General features: G+C 36.7%; 1 protein-coding gene across 1 annotated transcript in view; it reads left to right on the top strand.

Moving 5' to 3' along the window:
• CDKAL1 (CDKAL1 threonylcarbamoyladenosine tRNA methylthiotransferase) overlaps nucleotides 1–20,851 on the top strand; it is a 669,650-nt gene that overhangs the window by 385,216 nt on the left and 263,583 nt on the right. The gene's annotated exons all lie outside the window — the stretch shown is intronic.

The following is a 20,851-nucleotide window of genomic DNA, read 5'->3' as shown; positions in this document are numbered from 1 at the left end:
AACAGACAAACAAAAAACAATTAATCAAAACTAATATCCAAAAAAAAGGAAAAAAGCCTGACATGATAGAGGCAGCTAGGTAACATAGTAGAAATAGTGCTACCCAAACTTGAAGTCAAGAAGACCTGGGTTCAGATGTTACCTCAGACACTAGCTCTGCAACCCTAAGCAAGTCACTTAACCTCTACCTCAGTTTCCTCATTCATAAAATGAGGATGATATTCACACCTATCTCACAGGGTTATTGTAAGGATCAAATGAGATAGTATATGCATAGCACTTTCTTTAAAACACCAAATAAATTGTAGCTATTTTTAGCTCTTAGCTGCCATTATGTTCACTGTGTCTTTCACTTCCACACACTTGATTAAGTGACATACATAGCTAGTAAGTTTTAGAGGCAGGATTTTAACTCGTGTTTTCCTGAACCAGGTTCAGCACCCTTGCCACTCACTCAAACTGCTGCCCCTCAGTCTGTCCGAATATCAAAGGAAGAAGTTCAATTAGATTGTCTCTAAAATTCTTGTTTTGAATTTCTGTGAACTAAGTAGAATTTATTTGCATTGTTCAATGAAAAGAAAGTAGGCAGTGTGGTTCAGTGAATGCCAAGATTGGAGTCAAATGAACTGAGTTAAAATCTCAGCTTTGTCAACTATACTTTGTGACCTTTCACAAGTCACTTCACTTTGTTGGTCTTCAGTTACCTTTTGTATAAAATGAGAAGGTTGGATCACCTTACCTTTGAGTTCTTTTCCAGCTCTAAGACTATTATCCATCCCATCTGTGCTTTCCTCAAAGCCAAGGAAAGTGAATTGATTGCAATCACAGAAATAAGGAATTGGGTCTAAAATTAAGGAGTGGGAATCCTACTCATCGTGCACCGAGCCATGTGAAGTTGTGAAAGTAGTAATTGTTGAAGCAAAATACCACACTGAATCTCAAGGCCTGAAAAACTGTTTGTGTTCGAATCTATATATTACAGCTGTGGTTACACAGCTACTACGTAATCAGAATCTCAAAGCCTGGTGCACATGTGACGTTGTAGTGGTTCATCTCTGGAAGGTATATTTTGCTTTTTTTTTTTTGTAAAGTCAGCTTGAAACAGACTCCCTCAACTAGTCTGTAGACCTTCAGTACTATAATAATTCTCTGTTTTCCATGTGGTTGATGTTTTTCTTTCACTTATTAGTAGATACCAGAGTATAAGGTTTGAGGGAAAGGAAGGGAATCAGCTATTTCTGTCATGATTAAAGGCATTAGTTTCATTTCACAGTCATAGGGTTATAAAATTTGGTCTCTTTATTACATGCAGATGAGAAAAAAGCAAGCTATGTATTATATTTTTTTCTTACTGACAAAAATACAATTATATCTAATAATGCAAAACATTTTGCAAAAATATAAACAAGAATCAGATGTTAAGTTTGGACATGTAGATGCTGTAAGTTGAACTGTGTTCACATATTATTAGGGTTTCATACTCTCTTTGGGCTTCTAGGTAATTGTTTTTTTACTGAATGATGAATATAATATGCTTTTGTAGTGAATTGTGAGACTCTGCAGAGTTTCAAAATGTATTATGCAGTACAGAGTTAGAATGAGTTTAAACACATTACAATGCATTAGTTGATGTGTTAGGTACTTGAAAAGTGAGAAATGATAGAATTGGAGTTTTGTTTGTATTCCTCCTGATGATATCCAAATGTCTCTTTGAATGTAGAGTTTTATGAACAAGAAATTTTCAAAACTATCTTTTTAAAAAAAATTTCATTATTGCTTCTTCTAATACTATAAGGAAAATGTCTTAAGCAAGATTTAGACCCTCGTCAGTTAATTGACTAATGTTGTATGTTGCCTTTCTTTATGTGTACTTTAATCTTAAAACATTGAGTGGAATATCTTTATTATATCTTATTTTATATTTAATCTTGCATGTTTATAAATATTTAATAATTGTATAAAGAGTAATTTTCACATCCAGTTTATGAATGAAGATGTTAGATAGAATCACAGAATTTCAGAGCTGGAAGGGAACATATAAGCCATCTAGTCTGCTGGAGCCATTGTATACTTGAATAAGAATGCCCTCTAAAACATTTCCAACAAGGGTCATATACTGTTTGCTGTGATATGATTGGTTCAAAGTCCAATGGAACTATCACATCCTTGTCCTGGTTACTATTCCTCTTTTAATATGATTGCGTTATTTTTTTTTTTACCTTCCAAATCACATCATTTATTCATCTTGACATTGCAATCCCTTTAGAAACTGAGATCATTTAAAGGTGAACTGCTGTCTAAGTATATTGCTCCCCCAGTATTTATACCCCGGCAAACCATTTCGACAGATGGTCTAACTCAGGTTGAGAGTAACCAAGGGCTCTCAAACCTGTTGGTGAGTTAGGGAGTTGTCTACCCCAAGCATGTGAAGATTCTCCCAGTGGAATAGGCGAATGAGAATTATTTGTTCCAATGGCCATGAAGGCAACTGAAGCAGGCACTGTGGAGTGCTTAGATCTTGGTTAGGATGCCAAGGTCATCAACTGTATCCTGAGCCATCACTAGTCATCTTGACTTTTTTCTTGCCACTGGACCCCTGTTATTCTGGAAGAGAGAGGCCAGTGACTTCATACAACTCTGCCTCACTTAAATCCAATTTATGTGTGAATTAACAAAACATTACTGATACCATTTTATCGTTTTTACCCCCCTGAAAGTCCTGTGGAGACAGGCAAGTAATGAAGCTGTGGGAGCTAGAGTCATATCCCTGCACACAGGTGGCCCAGGCCATTGAGTCATCTTCCCATTGGACTGAAGCAGCAGTGGGATTTGGTAGCCTCCCACCAGGTGTACTTTTTTAAGGACCACATTGCTCACCTTCTGGCTTGAGGAAGAGCTAGAAAAGGTACCCTAAAGTTGTCTGCTCCATCCAACTCTGGCCTGTTTACCACAGTAGGGATCACACCTTGAGGTCAAAACATAAAAACAATTTTTGCAAAGATGATTCCGCTCACCATTGGTACATGGAATATCCACACACTTATGGACAACACAAAATCCAGTAGACCTGAAAGACAAACAACTCTTGTTGGGAGGGAACTAAGCAGATATTACATAGAAATAGTAGCCCCAAGTAAAACAAGGCTGGCAAATGAAGGCCAGCTCACCAAAGTAGGAGCTGGATGCACATTTTTTCTGGAGTGGCCACAGTGATGGGGGAGCAGTATGAAGCTGGCATAGTCAACGTCATCAAAACTAAATTAGTCAACAAGTCTGTATGCCTTCCTAAAGGAATGAATGACAGGTTCATCACAATGCGATTGCTATTTGCAAGAAACACTATGCCACCATCGTTAATGCATATGACCCCACAATGGTGAACCCTGATAAGGTGAAAGAAAAATTTTATGAAGACCTGGAGATCCTCATTATCAGTGTGCTAAAAGAGGACAAACTTGCAATTCTGGGCGACTTTAACACCAGAGTAGGCACAGCCTATCAGACATGGCAAGGAGTCCTTGGGAGGAATGGAGTTGGAAACAATAGCAGCAATGGTCATTTACGATTGAAGATGTATGCAACTCATGACCTCATCATCAACACTGTCTTCCATAAACCTTCATGGATACTCTTGCAGCAAATGTTATCATTTAATAGTCTGTCATCGTAAGGAAAAGAGACAGAAAAGAGGTGAGAGTGACTAGGTGCTGTGTGGTGCAGAGTGCTAGATTGATCGTAGACGTATCATCTAAACTAAACATTTGAATTTAACAAAAGCTGCACTCCCACTTCAAGACAACTACCGGAAGACCTATTGTCAGCAGATTAGAGCACTTCTCCATGCTTGAGCAGTCTGTTGCTAACTTAGAGGGAAAGCAAAGCCACCAGTGGAACAGAAAAGGAGTGGGCAGCTTTCACAGATTTGGTGTACAGCACCACATTTACTTATCTGGGCCAGAACACTCACAGGCATCAAAACTGGTTTGATGGAAATGATGGGGAAATTCAGAAACTGCTAAACAGAAAACTCTGCAGGGTTTACCAGCCAGATAATTCATCTGTCTCTAAGAAGGCAGCATTTAACTCTATCAAAAGTAAAAGTAAAGTGCAAGTGAAGCTTAGAGAGATGCAGGATTCTTGGTTTAGAATAAGCAGAAGAAATTCAGTTTTACATTTATAGTAAGAATCCAAAACACTTTTATAATTCCTGAAGGCTGTTTGTGGGCCAAAGACCTATGGTACATCTCATCTACACAGCACTTTGGAACCACATTGATTAGTGATAAGGACGTGATCCAGAGATGGGCTGAACACTTCCATAGCATTCTCCATGGACCGTCCTCAACCAGTGCTGAAGCCACTAACCATCTACCTCAGGTTGAAGTCAATCACTCTCGAGCCAAACTTCCAGCTGAAGAAGAGGTTTTGAATATCATTTTGCTCCACTTGTGTGACAAACCTCCTGCTGCTGATTCTGCTCTAGCTGAAATTTACAAGGCAGAGAGTCTGCTTCTCATACCAAAGCTGACTGAAATCTTCTGGGTTATATGGCAATAGGAGGTTATGCTCCAGGAGTTCAAGAATGCCTCCATTGCCCATCTCTACATGTAAAGGAACAGTCACAGAGTCTCTCTCTCTCTCTCTCTCTCTCTCTCTCTCTCTCTCTCTCTCTCTCTCTCTCTCTCTCTCTCTCTCTCTCTCTCTCTTAGTCGTTGCCTACAAGATCCTTGTCAGAGTCCTCCTTAATAGGTAGATCCTTCACCTGGAAGATCTTCATCTACTTGAGAGCCAGTGTAGCTATGGAAAGGGCTGAGGAGCTGTTGATATGATGTTTGCTGCCCATTGATTCCAGGATAAATGCCGGGAGCAGAACAGAGGCCTGTACACAAAACTGACCAAGGCCTTTGATACTGTCAGTCACAATGGCTTATGGAAGATCAAGGCAAAATTTTATTGCCCAGAGCAGTTCATCAGTATTATGCGCCAGTTTCATAATGTCTTGCTTGCAAGAGTTCTGTATAATAGGTAATGTTCTCACACTTTCCCAGTCACCAGTGGAATGAAGCAGGGCTGTGTGCTTGCTCCTGTGCTTTTTTTTTCTTTTCTTTCTTTATTTTAAACTTAAATACTAATACTTAAATGCATAATAAGAAAAGAAAAAGAAGCCTCATGAACTTAAATTCAAAATAAGAAAAGGGGAGAAAAAGCACTGTCCTGTGCACAGCAGAACATAAGAAAGGATTCAAAATATACAGCAATAAATTTCCATTTCAAGAGAGCCTGTATAATAAATACTACGCGTTGTGTTCTGAGTTGTCCATCTTTTCTTTGCTTTCTTGTATCCTTGCTTTTTAACATGATGTTTTCAGCAAAGTTGTTGGACACCTTCAGTGAGGATGAAATTGGCATCAAGGTTAGCTACTGCACTGATGGTAAATGATTTAACTTGAAAAGGCTATCAGCCAAAACTAAATTGGAGGTATAGTAGATAGGTGACTTTTTGTTCACAGATGACGGTGTACTCAATGTAGCCTCCGAGGCTGAGATGCAAAAGAGTATGGATTGATTTTCTGCCATTTGTGCTAATTTTGTCCTGAGCATTAACACGAAGAAAACACAGATTCTCCACCAGCTGGCACCACACCATCCATACATGAAACCATTGGTTACAGCAAGTGGAAAAGTTTTGAATGCTGTGGATGAGTTCACTTATCTTCCAATATGCTTTTGAAGGATGTCTACATAATGAGGTAATGAGATTGACACACACATTGCCAGAGCTAGCTCAGTGTTTGGGAGGCTCTGAAGGAAAGTGTGGGAGAAAAGAGATATTAGGCTGCCTACCAAACTTAAGGTCTACAGAGCCATTGTGCTGACCTCATTGTTGTATGTCTCTGAAATCGGGACAGTCTCCTAGCTTCATGCCAGGAAACTAAATCACTTCTGTTTGAATTGTCTTGGGAAGATTCTGATGATCACCTAGCAAGGCGAGGTACCAGAAACTGAGATCCTTTCTCAAGCCGAACTGCCAAGTATTCAAATACTGCTGCAGAGAGCCCAACTCAAATGTGCTGGCCACATAGCCTGAGTGCCAAACATGTTAGCCTAAAGGAATATTTTATGGAGAACTCACTCAAGGTAAGCACTCATGCAAAGGTCAGAAGAGGCAATACAGGGACATTGTCAAGGTCTCTCTAAAGAGCTTTGGTAACGATTGTGAGACATAGGACACACTGGCACAGGACTCCCTCTGCATGGTGTGCTTGCATCAAAGAAGGTGCTTACTGTGCTGCCTGAGCAAATCCGAACGGCCGAAGTTCAAAAGAAATGTGAGAGGCACAAATTTAGAGACATCTACACTCCAAATGTGCGTGTGGACCATTTGTACCCAACCTATGGTAGAGCCTTCCAGGCTTGTATTGGTCTGATCAACCACAGTGAGACATACTGTAACTTGACCGTGACATGGTGAGGTCATTTTGGTTCTCTTCAAGCACGAAGGACAAACAACCAATATTGCTCCCGTTCTGCAGTTGTGAAGTTGATTTTTTTTTAGCCAAGGTGTAAGATGACATTTATGCCTAAGAAATTTCATCTTATTAGATTTGACCTGCTGTTCTAGCCTTTTAAGATGTTGATACTGTCATTCCCTCTGTTTATTAGCCTCCTAACTTTGTGCACTCACAAATTTAGTAAAAAACAGGACTTAAGTCATAGATAAATATGCTGACTGTTATCGGCTTCAGACCAGAATCTGGGCACTCAGCTGAAAGTTTTCTTTCAGATTGACATTTAACTATTAATGACTACTCTTTGGGTTTACTCAATCAGTTTAGAATCAACCTAATAGTACTATTGTTTAATTCATACTTCTCCATTTTTTTCTTCAAGATTATCATGAGCTTTTGCCATCTGCTTTATGAAAATCCAGGTAATGTATATCTAGAGCATCCCCTTGATTTTATCATTCTACCCTGTCGTAAACAAAGTGAGGTTAGTATAACCTGACCTGCTCATGAGTAAACCAGGCTGCATCTTTGTGGTTTGTTTGTGTTTTTAACTTTCCAAGACATTGTATTCTTATTGAGACTACAGAAGTTTCATCTTCAAAAGAAAAAAAGCCCAAGACTTTCCTTTTTTGGATTGATTTTTTTCGCCTAAACTTAACAAATACCATGTAAAGTGGGTGTTTCCATGCACATAATAGAACAGAAAAGTGTCTTGTACATGAAACTGCAGATCTCTTATGTACAGCATGCTGTATTGATAAGGTCAACTTACAGCTTTCAAAGGTGTCCTGATCATTTGTTATTCTTTTTGTCCTCTTGTTTTCTGAATTTTTAATGATACTCAATGACTGTCCTTCTCTCTTTCCCTCCTTCCCTCTCTTCCCTCCCTCCCTCCCTCCTTCCTTCCTTCCTTCCTTCCTTCCTTCCTTCCTTCCTTCCTTCCTTCCTTCCTTCCTTCCTTCCTTCTCTCCTCTAATCCTCCCCCATTGGAAGAAATTGTAAAGAAAAACCTTGTAACAAATATGTTTAGGCAAGCAAACCAAAATCCCAATTTATTCTCATGCTATAACTTTGTGATCATCCTTTCTTTTACTAGATGTTCACTGTCTTTTAAATGTTGTATTCTGTAATTTTGCCTGGAATTGATGTCACACCATAATTTGTAGGCTTGATTTTTCTTGACACTTTTGAAAATTTAGACACTGACCATTCTCCAGGGTTTTGCCATCCCTTTCCTTTGTTCCTGTTTTTCACAGATCATTGACAATGTCTCATGGTCATTCATCAGTTCTTTCTTTTTTATTCCTCAGGTGTCATTAATCTGGGCCTCATAATGTACATTTATCTGTGAGAGCTAGGTCTTCTCTCACTATCTCCGTATTTTTCTTGTTTTTTCATCTCTATTTGCCCTTTGAGGTTTGACCTTTCCAGTCCAGAGATCATTCTCCTTAGTAGAGAAAACAGAAGTAAAATAAAAGTTTGAGCAGCGCATCATTCTGTATTTATCACTTATCATTGTCCCATGCACAGGAGCAATGGGCTTAGCCCTTCATGAACTTTCCTCTTTTCCCGAATGTAGTTGAGACAAGCAAAAAAGACCTATTGGTTGTTCTTAGAATACTATAAAATTGTGACGATGCCTTGCAGTACTTGTCATACTAGCAAAATCCTGCATTGATTTCTCATCATGGGACAGAGATGCCTGGAATTTCAAAGTTTGTAGGATATTATCTAGTAAAATGTGGAAGGGACTAAAATTTGTGTGTCCAGAGTGATGAAACTGTGAATCATTAAGAGTATTGTGATTTACCTAGAATTCTACATGGAAAGAAGCAAAGCCAGAAATAGAACTTTTTATCCATAGATACTTAAATTATATCCTAGCCCACTAAGTCATGTTATTTTTATTTCTTTCTATCATTTGTTTTTCCATATGAATTGTTATTATTTTATCAAATTCTGTGAAATAGCCTCTTGCTAATTTGATTGGTATTTCATTAAAAGTATAAGTTAATTTCGAGAGTCTTACATTTTTGTTATTTTGGCACAATCTAGCCATGAGGACTCTATTTAAATGGTTCTTTATTTCCTTAAGGAGGACTTTGTAGTCCAGACAAGTCTTTTGTGTGCTTGGGAGGTCAATTTCCCAGATATTTTATGCATATTGTAGTTATTTGGAAGGGGACTTCCCTTTCTATTTATTTCCTAAGATTTTTAAAGTAAAACATATCATCAGAAAACAGGGATATTTTTATCTTCTCTTTACATATCTTTATTCCTTTAATTTCTTCTCTTGTGTCATTGCTGTTGCTAGCATTTCTAGAACTTTACCAAATAATAATGGGGAAAGTGAATATCCTTGCTTCACTCCCATATTTATTGGAAAAGGTCCTAGTGTTTCCTCATTGCATATGATATTTCCGGTTTTAGTTAGATGCTTTTTATGATGCTATGATGTGTAGAATTTTTAGCATGAAGGAGCATTGTACTTTTTCTGCTTTTGTTGAGATGATCATGTGATTTTTGATGTTTTGTTTTTTTAATACAATTGATTGCATACAGTGTTTTCTTAATGTTGAGTTACCCTGGCATCCCTTTTATAAATCCCATTTGGTGGTAATGAATGATTTCTTGGATAAATCACTATAACCTGTTTTTTAAGTAAATGTTTATTAATGATATTGGCCTATACTTTTCTTTCTGTGATTTATGTTTTCCTGTTTTATATATTAGGAATATATTTTACTTATTAAAGGATTCTGTTAGGGTAATTTCTTTATCAATTTTTGAGAAACTTGTGACATATAGGTATTACTTATTCTTTAAAAGTTTGATAGAATTCTCTTGTGAATTCATCAGAACCAGTGGTCTTTTCTTTGGTAGCTCTTTTTGCATCTAGATCTTTTTCCTTTTCTGAGATTGAGTTATTTAATATCTTTATCTGGTCTTCTAATACTTTGCATAGCTTATGTTTTTGAAGACATTCCTCTATTTCTTTTGTGTTCTCAGTTTTCTTAGCATATGACTGTGCATGCTCTATTCTGATTATCTTTTTATTTTTTCTAGTTTTGCTGTGATATATTTCATTTGCTGTTATGTTTTGACTTTCTTCTTTTTAATAAGATTAAATACTAGTTTATCAATTTTATTAGTCTTTTCAAAGAACCAGCTTTTAGATTTAATTATCATTTCTATGGGGTTTCTTGTTTCCAATTTATTTACCCACTTGTTTTTCATATTTCCCCTTTTGTGCCCATTTTAGGTTTGTTTACTTGTTGGGTTTCTAATATTTTTAAAATTCATATTCAGTTCATTAATCCTCTTTTTTTAACGTGTGTTTTTTGTGGATTTAATTTTCTCCTTGGGGACTACTTTAGCTGTGTCCCACTAATTTTTTTTGTATTTTTTTCATAATTATCAGTTTATTTCACATAGTTATTAATTGTTTCTATGATTTGTTCTTTGACCCACTTATTTAGTTGTTAAGTCTTTATTTGGTTCTATATCTGTTGTTTATGAACCAATTACTATTTTTATTGTATAATGACCTGTAAAGGATGTATTGGCTGTTTCTCACTCTTTATATTTGTTTGCAATATCTCTGTGCCTTAGTACGTGGTCATTCTTTTGGTCAAAATTCCATGTGGTGCTAAGAAATAGGTATAGTCTTTTGCTATTCCATTTAGAATGTGCCATAAGTCTTTTAACTCTGGTTTCTTAAGCAGTTTGTTTGGTGACATATTTTTCCTTTTGTTTATATTTATATAAAACTAAAAGAGGAATATTGAGGTCTTCTACTACTGTTGTGTTACTCTATTTCTTTTTGTAGCTAAGATATTTCTTTTTTGAATTTGGATGCTAAGGCATTTGAGGCATATGTTTATTAGTGATATTGATTTGTCACATGTGGTTCTTTCATTATAATATGGTTTCCTTGTTTATCCTTTTTTATTTTTTGAATATTTTTGCTTTGTCAGATAGCATGATTACAACTCTTTCTTTTTTATTCACTTTTGTATTTATAGTAATTTTTTTCATCCCCTCAATTTTATTTTGCATACGTCTTTGTTTTTTACATGTGCTTCTCTCTTAAGCAACTGATTTTATTACCCAGTCTGTCCCTTTTATTGTTTGTTTTATTGGATCCATTCACATTCAGAGTTTTAAGATTTAGGTTTATATTTTCCTCTATCTTTCATTAATATTATTTTATGTTATAATTTTATCCCTCTTCTGCTTCAAATACAGTCTTATGTTCCTTCAGTTGCTTTACTTTTGTCTTTTTAAAAAGTGGCATTCTTTTACACATGAGCTCTGAAATTTGTCTACAGTATTCATGGGAATTTTCATTTTGGGATCTCTTTCAGGAGGTAATCATTGGATTCTTTCACTTTCTATTTTGCAGTTTAGGTTCTTAGATATTGGGGCATTTTCCATCATAATTTCTTGAAATGTTACGTCTAGGCTTTTTCTCTGATCATGGTTTTCAGGCAGTCCAATGATTTCTCAGATTATCTCTCCTGGATCTATTTTCCAAGTCAGTTGTTGTTCCAATGAGATAGTTCACATTTTCTGCTATTTTTCCCCCCGTTCTTTTGACTGTATTGTTTCTTGATGTCTCATGGCTTCATAAGCTTCTACTTACCCAATTCTAATTTTTAAGGATTTTTTTTATTTAGGCAATTGGGGTTAAGTGACTTACCTAGAGTACACAGCTAGTAAGTATCAAGTGTCTGAGGTCAGATTTGAACACAGGTCCTCCTGATTCCAAGGCCAGAGCTCTATCCACTGCGCCACCTGGTTCCCCCCCAAAATATTTTCCTTTCTGTTCCCATTCAGTTATCTCCAAAGTCTGTCATATCTCACTTTTCTAATATTCTATTCAGCTCTTTAGTTTCTTTCTCGTTCATTTTTTGGTTGGATTTATCAAGTTCTGAGAGGACTGTTGAGTCCCCCACTAGTAGAGTTTTGCTGTGTATTTCTTCTTGTAACCCACTTAACTTCTCTTTTATGAATCTGGATGCTGTGCCGCTCAGTCCATATTTGTTTAGTATTGATATTACTTCATTGTCTGTTGTACCTTTTAACAAAATGTAATTTCCTTCCTTATCTCTTTTAATTAGGTCTAGTTTTGCTTTGACTTTGAGGCCTGGATTGCTACTCATGTTTTTTTTTTACTTCAGCTGAAGCATGATAGATTCTGCTCCAGCCACTTACCTTTACTCTGTGTGTGTCTCTCTGCTTCAAGTGTGTTTCTCATAAACAAAATATTGTAGGATTCTGGTTTTTAATCCACTTCAGTTTTATGGGAAAGTTCATCCTATTCACATTCACAGTTATGATTACTGTGGATTTCTCTCTACTTATTTTTCCTCTTGTTTTTCCTTTCTCTCCTTTCAACTTTTCCCTCCTCGACAGTGTTTTTCTTCTCTTTATCACTTCCCCTGGTCTGTCTTCTTTTTATTCAGTCCACACACACCCCCTCCCCCAACTTAATCCCTCCCCTTCTACTTTCCTGTCAGGTAATATAGATTTCTATATTCAACTGATTTTGTATATTTTTCCCTCTGTGAGCCAATACTGATGAGAGTAAGGTTCAAGCAATGCCCATCGTCCACCCTCCCATCCTTCCCTCCACTATAATAGGTTTTTCACATCTCTTTGTGTGAAATAATTTATCCCATTCTACCTCTCCCTTATTTCTGCACTCTACTCCTTCTCTTTCTCATCCCTTAATTATTTTTTATGTCATTCCCTCAGATTCACCTTATGCCTATACCCTTGTCTATGTATTTTCCTTCTAGCTGTATTATTGGTGGTATAATTTTTAAGAATTACAAGTATCTTCTTCCTATGTAGGATGTAAACACTTCACCTCCATTGAATTGATTGTTTTCTCTTCTCTTTTTACCTTTTTAGACTTCTCTTGGGTCTTGATATGGGAGATCAGATTTTTTGTTCAATTTTGGTCTTGTTATGAAAGCTAGAAATTCTCCCATTTCGTTGAATGACTGTTTGTTCCTTTGAAGTATTATGCCTAATTTCTCTGGGTAGGTGATTCTTGGTTGTAGTCCTAGCTCAGTTATTTTTTGTTTCTCCTTTTCCATTTGGTGAATTGTAGTTTTTAAGCAGTTGTTGTGTTCTATTTTTAAGCTGTTGGCTTATTTTTTTCATAATTCCCTTGCATAACTCTGATTTCTTTTCCCAGTTTTTCTTCCCAGTCTCTTATATGATTTTTAAGCTCCTTTTTGACCTCTTCCATGAGTTCTTTCTGGGCTTAAGAGCACTTCCCAGTTTTCTTTGGGGATTTACCCATAGATGTTTTGATATTGTTGTCCACTTCTGAGTTTGTATCTTGATCTTCCCTGTTACCATTATAACTTTCCATGTTCAGATTCTTTTTTTTGTTGTTTTTTGGCTCATTTTTTTGGCCTTTTCCTTTCTTTTAAATTTGAGCCCTGTTCCCAAGGTGAAAGGGGTGTTGCATCAGACTTCTTGTGCCAGGGGCTGCAGGCCCTGGCTATTTGCCTGGGACTGTACTGATGTGGCCTTGAGGCTCACAGGGTGTCCTTGTGTGGTGCTGTGCTGAGAGGGTGGGGTGGGGGGTGGCTCGCACTATTGGAGGCCATAGGGGTGAGGCAGCTTACCTGGTGTTAAGCCAGGGACCTAGTGCTGGTATCTGGCATGTGCCTCCTCCTGCACTGAAGCACATGGTGATCTGGCCACTAAGGGCTGCCTCTTTGCCCAGGACTGTGCTGAAGCACATGGCAGTTCCTGGGGCTGGAGTCTGCCAGTTTCCTTGGCTACCCTGAGGCCAGGGTGTTGGTGTTGGGCATTTGCCTGCTCTATCACACTCTTAAAATCTCCTGCTGGCTTGCTGGGATACTTCCTGTCCTGCATTGCGCTCCCCTTTCACCCGAGTGAGAGGCCTTTTCTGCTGATTTCCAAGTTTCTTGGGTAAAAAGATTGTTTTACCCCATCTTTTTTCTGGTTCTACTGTTCCAGAATTTGTTTTGGGGCACCATTTTATGGTTGTTTGGAGGTGAATGTGAGAGAATTACAGACATTTACTGCTTACTTCACCATCTTCCCCTATAATCTCGTTTTGACCAATGCCAGATCCCCTTACTACCTCTGGCTTGAGATCACCTAAAGCTGCCTCTGATGCAGTTGCCACTTCCAGGACCTATGGCTGGTGTTCCCCAATGTGGGCTCTAAGGCAGCCCCAACCCTATTTTCACAGACTTCTCCTTCTGACCTCCTAGGTTGTCTTGTGCTGGAAACATATCTCAATCTCAACCATTGGTTGACTCTGCTGCTCCAGAATTCAATCTGCAGTGTTATGTTAAAAGAGTATGGAAGAAAATGTTGAGAGAGCTAGGCTGCTTCCTGTACTCTTCTATCTTGGCTCTCTACAAATCATGATTATGCTTATTTTAACAGAAAGAGAAATTGTTTACCAAATGGGACAATAATAGAAATCTGAATATTTGAAGACTTACAGGGCTTTTGTAATCACTTATGGCAACTACCAAATTTTACAGATGAAGAAATTGTGACTCAGAGAAGAATCACAGAAGCTTAGAGTTAAATGGTCCAACCTTCCAAGACAGCCTTGTTCTACTTTTGTATTGCTCTAAATTTCAGGTTTTTCCTAATGTCAGACCTCAGTTTGAAATTTCATTTTGCTCTTTTAAAACTTCTACCAGGGGCAGCTAGGTGGCGCAGTGGATAGGGCACCGGCCCTGAAATCAGGAGAACCTGAGTTCAAATCCAGCCTTATACAAAACACTTGATACTTACTAGCTGTATGACCCTGGGCAAGTCACTTAACTCCATTTGCCTAAAAAAAAAAATTCAATTCATCTTCCATATATCAACTCATCAAATACTTGATGACAGCCATCGTGTCCCACCTAAGTCCTTACTTCTCTAAGATAAATATAGCCTGTTCTTCATGTTGCTTGGTCTTGAGGCCTTTCACCAGACTTAGTTTTCTCATTAATAGTGGCTAATAATAGCTACTTTTATGTAGTGCCTTAAGGTTTGCACAACACTTTATACATACTGTCTTATTATATCCTCATTGGAGGTAGGTGCTGTTATTATCCGTGCTTTAAAGATGAGGAAATTAGGATGAGAAAGGTTAAATAGTTTGTCCAGGTCGCACAACTAGAGTCTGCAGGATGAGAACTCAGAGCTCCTTTATTCTACTACGCTGCCTAGATGCCTTTCACTGATAAGATATATCTCACACCTATATTAAAATTCTTTAAGCAAATATAAATATTGATGATTTTCAGTATGGTTAACGTTAAGCATCATCATTAACATTCTCCCTTTTCTGGACACTCTCTACCTAGTCTATGTCCTTTTCTAAAATATAACACCTAGACCTGAACACATTTACTAGAGATGTGCCTAGACAAGGTAGAGTACAGTAGGATTCATTCGTCCAAAGTAACACAGCTGTTTACTGACCAAACTGTAATTAGAATCTGCCTTATCATACAGTGTTCTTTTTGTGACTTTACGCTCTGTGAAATAAGAAACCAAGATTTCTCTCTGATAAGCTTTAAATCAGATAATTAGGCCACAGACAACTGAGAAGTAATTATTTCTTGTTATCCATCTTTAATACTGCATTTCTATTTTATTCCTTAATTATAAGTGTCTTAATGGGGCTATTGATTTGACTGAGTTAAGTGGTCAGTTTAATTCACTAATGGTTTCGCTGATATTTTACTGACCTGGCTAGTTACTGAGTCTTTCTTGTGACATTTTATAGACCTAACCTTCAAAACAACCAAACTTAAAGGTTACAAACTAATGTGATTATAAAAAAAAGATGTGTCAGGATATACTTGGTATTACATGCTTTATGACCAAACACTTGTTGGAACCCAGATATCTGATTTATAGCCTGATATAATAACCATAGATTTTGCCTACAATTTGTTTTCTTGCCTCCTAAATTCTTCATTTTTCTCCCTTGCCCTCACGGGGAACAGATGCCATCAAAATAAAAAGTCACTAATATCTTTTAAAAAGAAATATAAATAATTAATAAGTAATTAAAGTAATTAATAAATAATTAATTAAAAGTTAAAAATAAGTAATTAAATATGAAACATTGTAATGCTTTCAAACCAGAAGTGAATGCCAGAAGATTCCTTTTTCAGTTCAATGTCTTCATATTGTAAATGTTGGCTGTTGATTTTTGAACCAAGGATGAGATTGGTGATGGTAAGAATTAGAAACTTTTCATACTTTTTCTGAAAGCCACTGAACTAGGAAATGGCTTTTTTTTTTAACTACAACCCCTGAAAAATATATTCCATGTTAGCTCTTTGCCCTAGAAGTGAATTTTTACATTTTAGAATGAAAAGTGTTCATCAATGTTGATTCCAAATTGTATGTAAATGAGATTGATTTGTTCACCAATATCAGTTCTACAGTGTGAGGGGCAGTTTGGAGAGTGAATTAGCTAGGCCTCAGAGGCAGGAGGCCTCCAGCACATCTGACTGCATGACCCCAGACCAATCCTCACTTCACTTCTAGGTGCTGTAACTCACTTTAAGACTGCTGAGTCTGAAATCAATTGCTATTCTGTATTGGCAGCAGTCTTTATACTAATGAAATTACATGTCTGGAACAAAAAAAGAATAAGAATCAAAAAAAGATTCTTCACTTCATATTTTCTTCCGTTTCTGTAACGCCAGCATTAGCTTGTTTGTTCTTTAAATCTTGAAGATATTTTGTCCTAACTGCAGAAGGAGGGGAGGAAAAAAGTTAGGATGTCATTTTGATATGAGAGTAAAACTAAAGAGGGCTAAGTAGCTAAGAGAATGGTGATAGTAATTTCAGCCATTTATTTAGAGCTGGAAGAGGCCATCCAGTTGAACTCTTTCAATTTATAGATGAGGAGACTGAGGCAGACAAAGATTAAGTGGTTTGCTTAGGGTCACACAGCTAAAAAGTGTCTGAAGCAGGAATTTGACCCAGGGCTACCTGACTCCAAGTGAAGCATTCTGTCAGTTACTATAGAACCGCACTGTCTCTAAATGTTGTAAAATCAAGTGTGGTTAGTGCAAAAGGGAAGAATATTAGAGCTATTGCTAAGATAGAATCATTAGCTCATGAAAAATGTATTTGATTGACTTACAAGCCAACTTTTGGTACATAACCCATTCATAAGTTGGTGATTGCCTGTATCTAATGGTGTATCACATGCTGGGTAGGAAGAAGGCGGTCAGGAAAACTCGAGGGTAGTTGAGTTTATGAAGTTTTCTTTGAAAGTAGTGATATCTTTCAGCTTTCCTTCCTATCCAGAAGTAGCTAGATGGCACATTGAATAGAGCACTGTGCTTGGACTCAGGAGGACCTAAGTTCAAATCTAGCCTCAGAAACTTATTAGCTGTGTGACCCTGAGTAACTCACTTAACCTCTGTCTGCTTCAGTTTCCTCAGCTATAAAATGGATCAAATGAGATATGTGTAAAGTGCTTAGTATAGTCCCTAGTATATAGTGAGGCATTTAATAAATGCTTGTTCCCTTCTTTCCTTCCTTCCCTTATAGTATACATATGCTCTTGAGCTAAATATGTCTCTCTCATGTTAATTTGTTGCTACTACCAAACCTGTTGAGTGTCAGGGTTGTATAATATGGAACCAAAATTAACTATATCATAAATTTAATTGTAGGGTATATGCCATATTTAATAGCCAGAGGAAAAGTTTCTAGATGTATATTGCCAGTATTATATTTGGCAATAATGGTAATTTGTATCCTTAAATAATTTTACAAGGCAAATTTTCTTCTAGTGTGGTATGCTTTTTGTAGCAGTTACCTATCTGGGATATTTCAAAGAAAAACACTGAATTGCCACTCATGACGCGTCTTTAAAAGAAGTTAGAATAATTATCATTCACTGTTATGCTTGGGTCTCTCAGACATGCTATTCAGGTGATAAGGCAGTATCTCAAGAGTAATTGCCTAGAAATGTAGCTGGGTCTATATCAGAATGATATAGAAATTCCATATAAATATCAACTATAATTATTTCCCCTCATAGAACTATTTTCCCAGCACTTGGTGAAGTTACGAAATGAAAATACTAGTGTGGGCAGGGAGGAGACAAAAACACAACAGGCAGAGAACATACATGTAAATATATAAAACAATAGATACAATAACGTTAAGTGTATTGACCAAACAACCTAGCTAAAATAACTGAAATCCTAAAAGTACAATTCAGTAAGAATTCTATATGTTTTAAATCTATTGTCTAGTTTGTAAACTTTATAATAACAAATTTTTCAGTATTGGACTTTTCATTACAAAGCACACAGTCATTGTTTATTCTTGATAATGGACAGCATAATTGTCCAAGAATTATCCAAATGTTTATTTTTACCTGGAAACTTTAAAATTTCCCTTCCTTTTGGGTGTATTTATAAGAACTGTTGTAAGTTCACCACAACATTGACTACTTTTCCTTTCCCTTTCAGAAAAAAAATCTATCTTTTAAAATTAACAATATTGTAAATAATAGACTCTCCAAAAGATCAGTCACTGAAAAGAAGAAAAGAACTGGGTGGCAGTGGAGATAATTCATATGTGGAAACCTCTGTTCAACTCTCGAAATTATTCTGTGGCATTTACTAACTTTAAGCAATAAGACCTTGACAAGGTTTTTTGCAAGATCATAATGAACATCAACAAACAAATTAGATAGTATATGGTAAAATACAGTATTTTAAATACTACAAATGTCTTTAAATATGCAAAATATTTTAAGAAAAAAAATTTCTTTCTTGATATCTTTTATTGCTGTTAGCCTCAGTGCTCCTGTGCCTTGAAATTGATGATCCAACTGCCTTCAGCTTTGGAGGGAATAAGTTCATCAATGGAAAGTCTACTGCCTTACCAGTTGTCTCACCTTCCCTTCACTTGTCCTCATCAGCACCAATTTCTCTGATCCTCCTCCTTAAACTTCGGCAGTGTAGTGAGAGCACTCCGTAGGCATTCACAGGCCGCTGTCCTGACTTCCTGCATTTTGTATCTGCTTCCTTTTAACTTCTCTTGTTTGTAAGTGTAAATATTTAAGGGGTTTTATACATGTATAAAGATCCATTTTCTTAAAGATAGGCAAGGTCTTCATCGATCAGTGGTGAATTAGCTGGCTTTAATGTCCAACTTCTTTAAGCCTGTATTAGCAGTAGCTCAATAAATATTGATTCCATGATTGATTATATTATTCAGAAAAGATTCAGTCTGAAAGAAGTGTTTTGGATCCACTGTTAACTTGTTCACAAACAAAATAAAAATTGTCTCGCTCACCCCAAAATTGGGACATCTCTGTACTTAAACATACAATGAATTGTGATTCCCAGTGTTTACCTCTAATGAAAAAAGACAATGTCATTAAAACTTTAGGGCTTTTGTCGTTTTCTTTCTTGAGACGATCTAAAAACATTAGTTTAACCCACAAACTTGTTTCTAAGCTCTTTTCATATCTTGGGCATCTCTGATATTTTACATTTATTTTACTTCATATAATGACTTCTGATAATTCTGGGGGTTTGGTTTGTTTTTGGTTTTAGCTAAGACCAGATATAATTAGAAATTTACAAACACTTGCTCTTTCTATTGATATATGTGGGATATTCACTTAGTTTAGGAACCCTCCAAGAATTTTTTTTTAAGTTTTTCTTTTTTTTCCTTCATTTAAAAAATTTATTAATTTATTTTGATTTCTCAACAATCACTTCCATATGCTTTTGAGTTGAAAATTTTTCTCCCCCTTTCCACCCTCCCCAAGATGGCGCGCAATCTGATGTAGGCTATACATTTAAATTCCTATTAGACATATTTTCACATTAGTGAAATTGTAAGTAAAAATTAAAACCAATAGGAGGAACCATCAGAAAGATGAAACAAAACTCAACAGAAGGTAAAAATAAGTGATAGCGATTTAACTTCCATAGTTCTTTCTTTGGATATGGACAGCATTTCCATCCCGAGGCCTCTGGAGATGTCTTAGATCCTTGTAATGCTGAGAAGGGTTCAGTTTAACAATATTAGTCATTGCATAACGTGGCTGTTATTGTGTACAAAGTCCTCTTGGTTCTGCTCACTTCACTCAGCATCAGAGCATATAAGTCTTTCTAGGTTTTTCTGAAGTCAGCCTGTTCATCATTTCTTATAGCACAATAGTATTCCATTACATTCATATATCACAACTTGCTCAGGCATTTCTTTTTTTTTTCTTTTCTTTCTTTTTTTTTTTGGTGAGGCAATTGGGGTTAAGTGACTTGCCCAGCTAGTAAGTGTTATGTGTCTGAGGTCGGATTTGAACTCAGGTCCTCCTGATTCCAAGGCCAGAGCTCTATCCACTGCGCCACCTAGCTGTCCCCTTGCTCAGCCATTTCTTAAAGGCACATATAATATCTAACACTTGGTCCAACCATTCTGGAGAACAATTTGGAACAATGCCTAAAAGGCTATAAAATGGCATACCTTTGACTCAGCAATACCACTTCTAGGTCTGTATCCCAGAAAGATCAAAGAAAAGGGAAAAGTATCTATTTGTAAAATAAAAATACTTATAGCAGCTCGTTTTATAGTGTCAAAGAATTGGAAATTGCTGGGATGCCCATCAACTGGAAAATGACTGAACAAGTTGTAATACATGAATGTGATGGAATACTTGTTGGGCTATTAGAAATGATGATAAAGATGTTTTCAGAAAAACCCCAGTAAGACTTATGTAAAGCGATGCAAAGTGATGTGAGCAGAACCAATTATACATAGTAACAGCAATAATGTAATGATGACCAACTGTGAAAGACTTAGACTCTGATCAAGACAATGATCCAAGACAGTTCTTAAGGGGTCCATGATGAAAAATGCTATCCACTGCTAGAGAGAGAATTGATAAACTCTGAGTGCACATTGAGCATATCTTTGTTTTTAAATGCGTGTCTCCATTTATAAAATGGATAATATGGTACCTGAGTTCAGATCTAGCCTCAGACACTGTCTAGCTGTGTGACCCTGGGCAAGTCATTTAACTTTTGTTTGCCTTGATCTACTGGAGAAGGATATGGCAAACCACTCCAGTATCCATTCCAAGAAAACCCCATTGACAGTAGTAACGTGCTATGATTCATAGGGTCACAAAGACTCGGAAAGAATTGAGCAACTGAACAACAATATGGAAATATGTTTTTCATGACTTCATATGTATAGTTGATATTGCTTGCCTTCTCAAGGAGTGGAAGAGGGGGCAAGAGGGACAGAGAATTTGGAACTCAAAATTTAAAAAAAAATGTTGAAAT

Source organism: Phascolarctos cinereus, unplaced genomic scaffold (genome assembly GCF_003287225.1).
Source record: "Phascolarctos cinereus isolate Bilbo 61053 unplaced genomic scaffold, phaCin_HiC Scaffold_4;HRSCAF=312, whole genome shotgun sequence".
NCBI classification, from domain to species: domain Eukaryota; kingdom Metazoa; phylum Chordata; class Mammalia; order Diprotodontia; family Phascolarctidae; genus Phascolarctos; species Phascolarctos cinereus.
The sequence above is the reverse complement of the archived record's forward strand: the minus strand, read 5'-3'. Positions and strand labels throughout refer to the sequence as shown.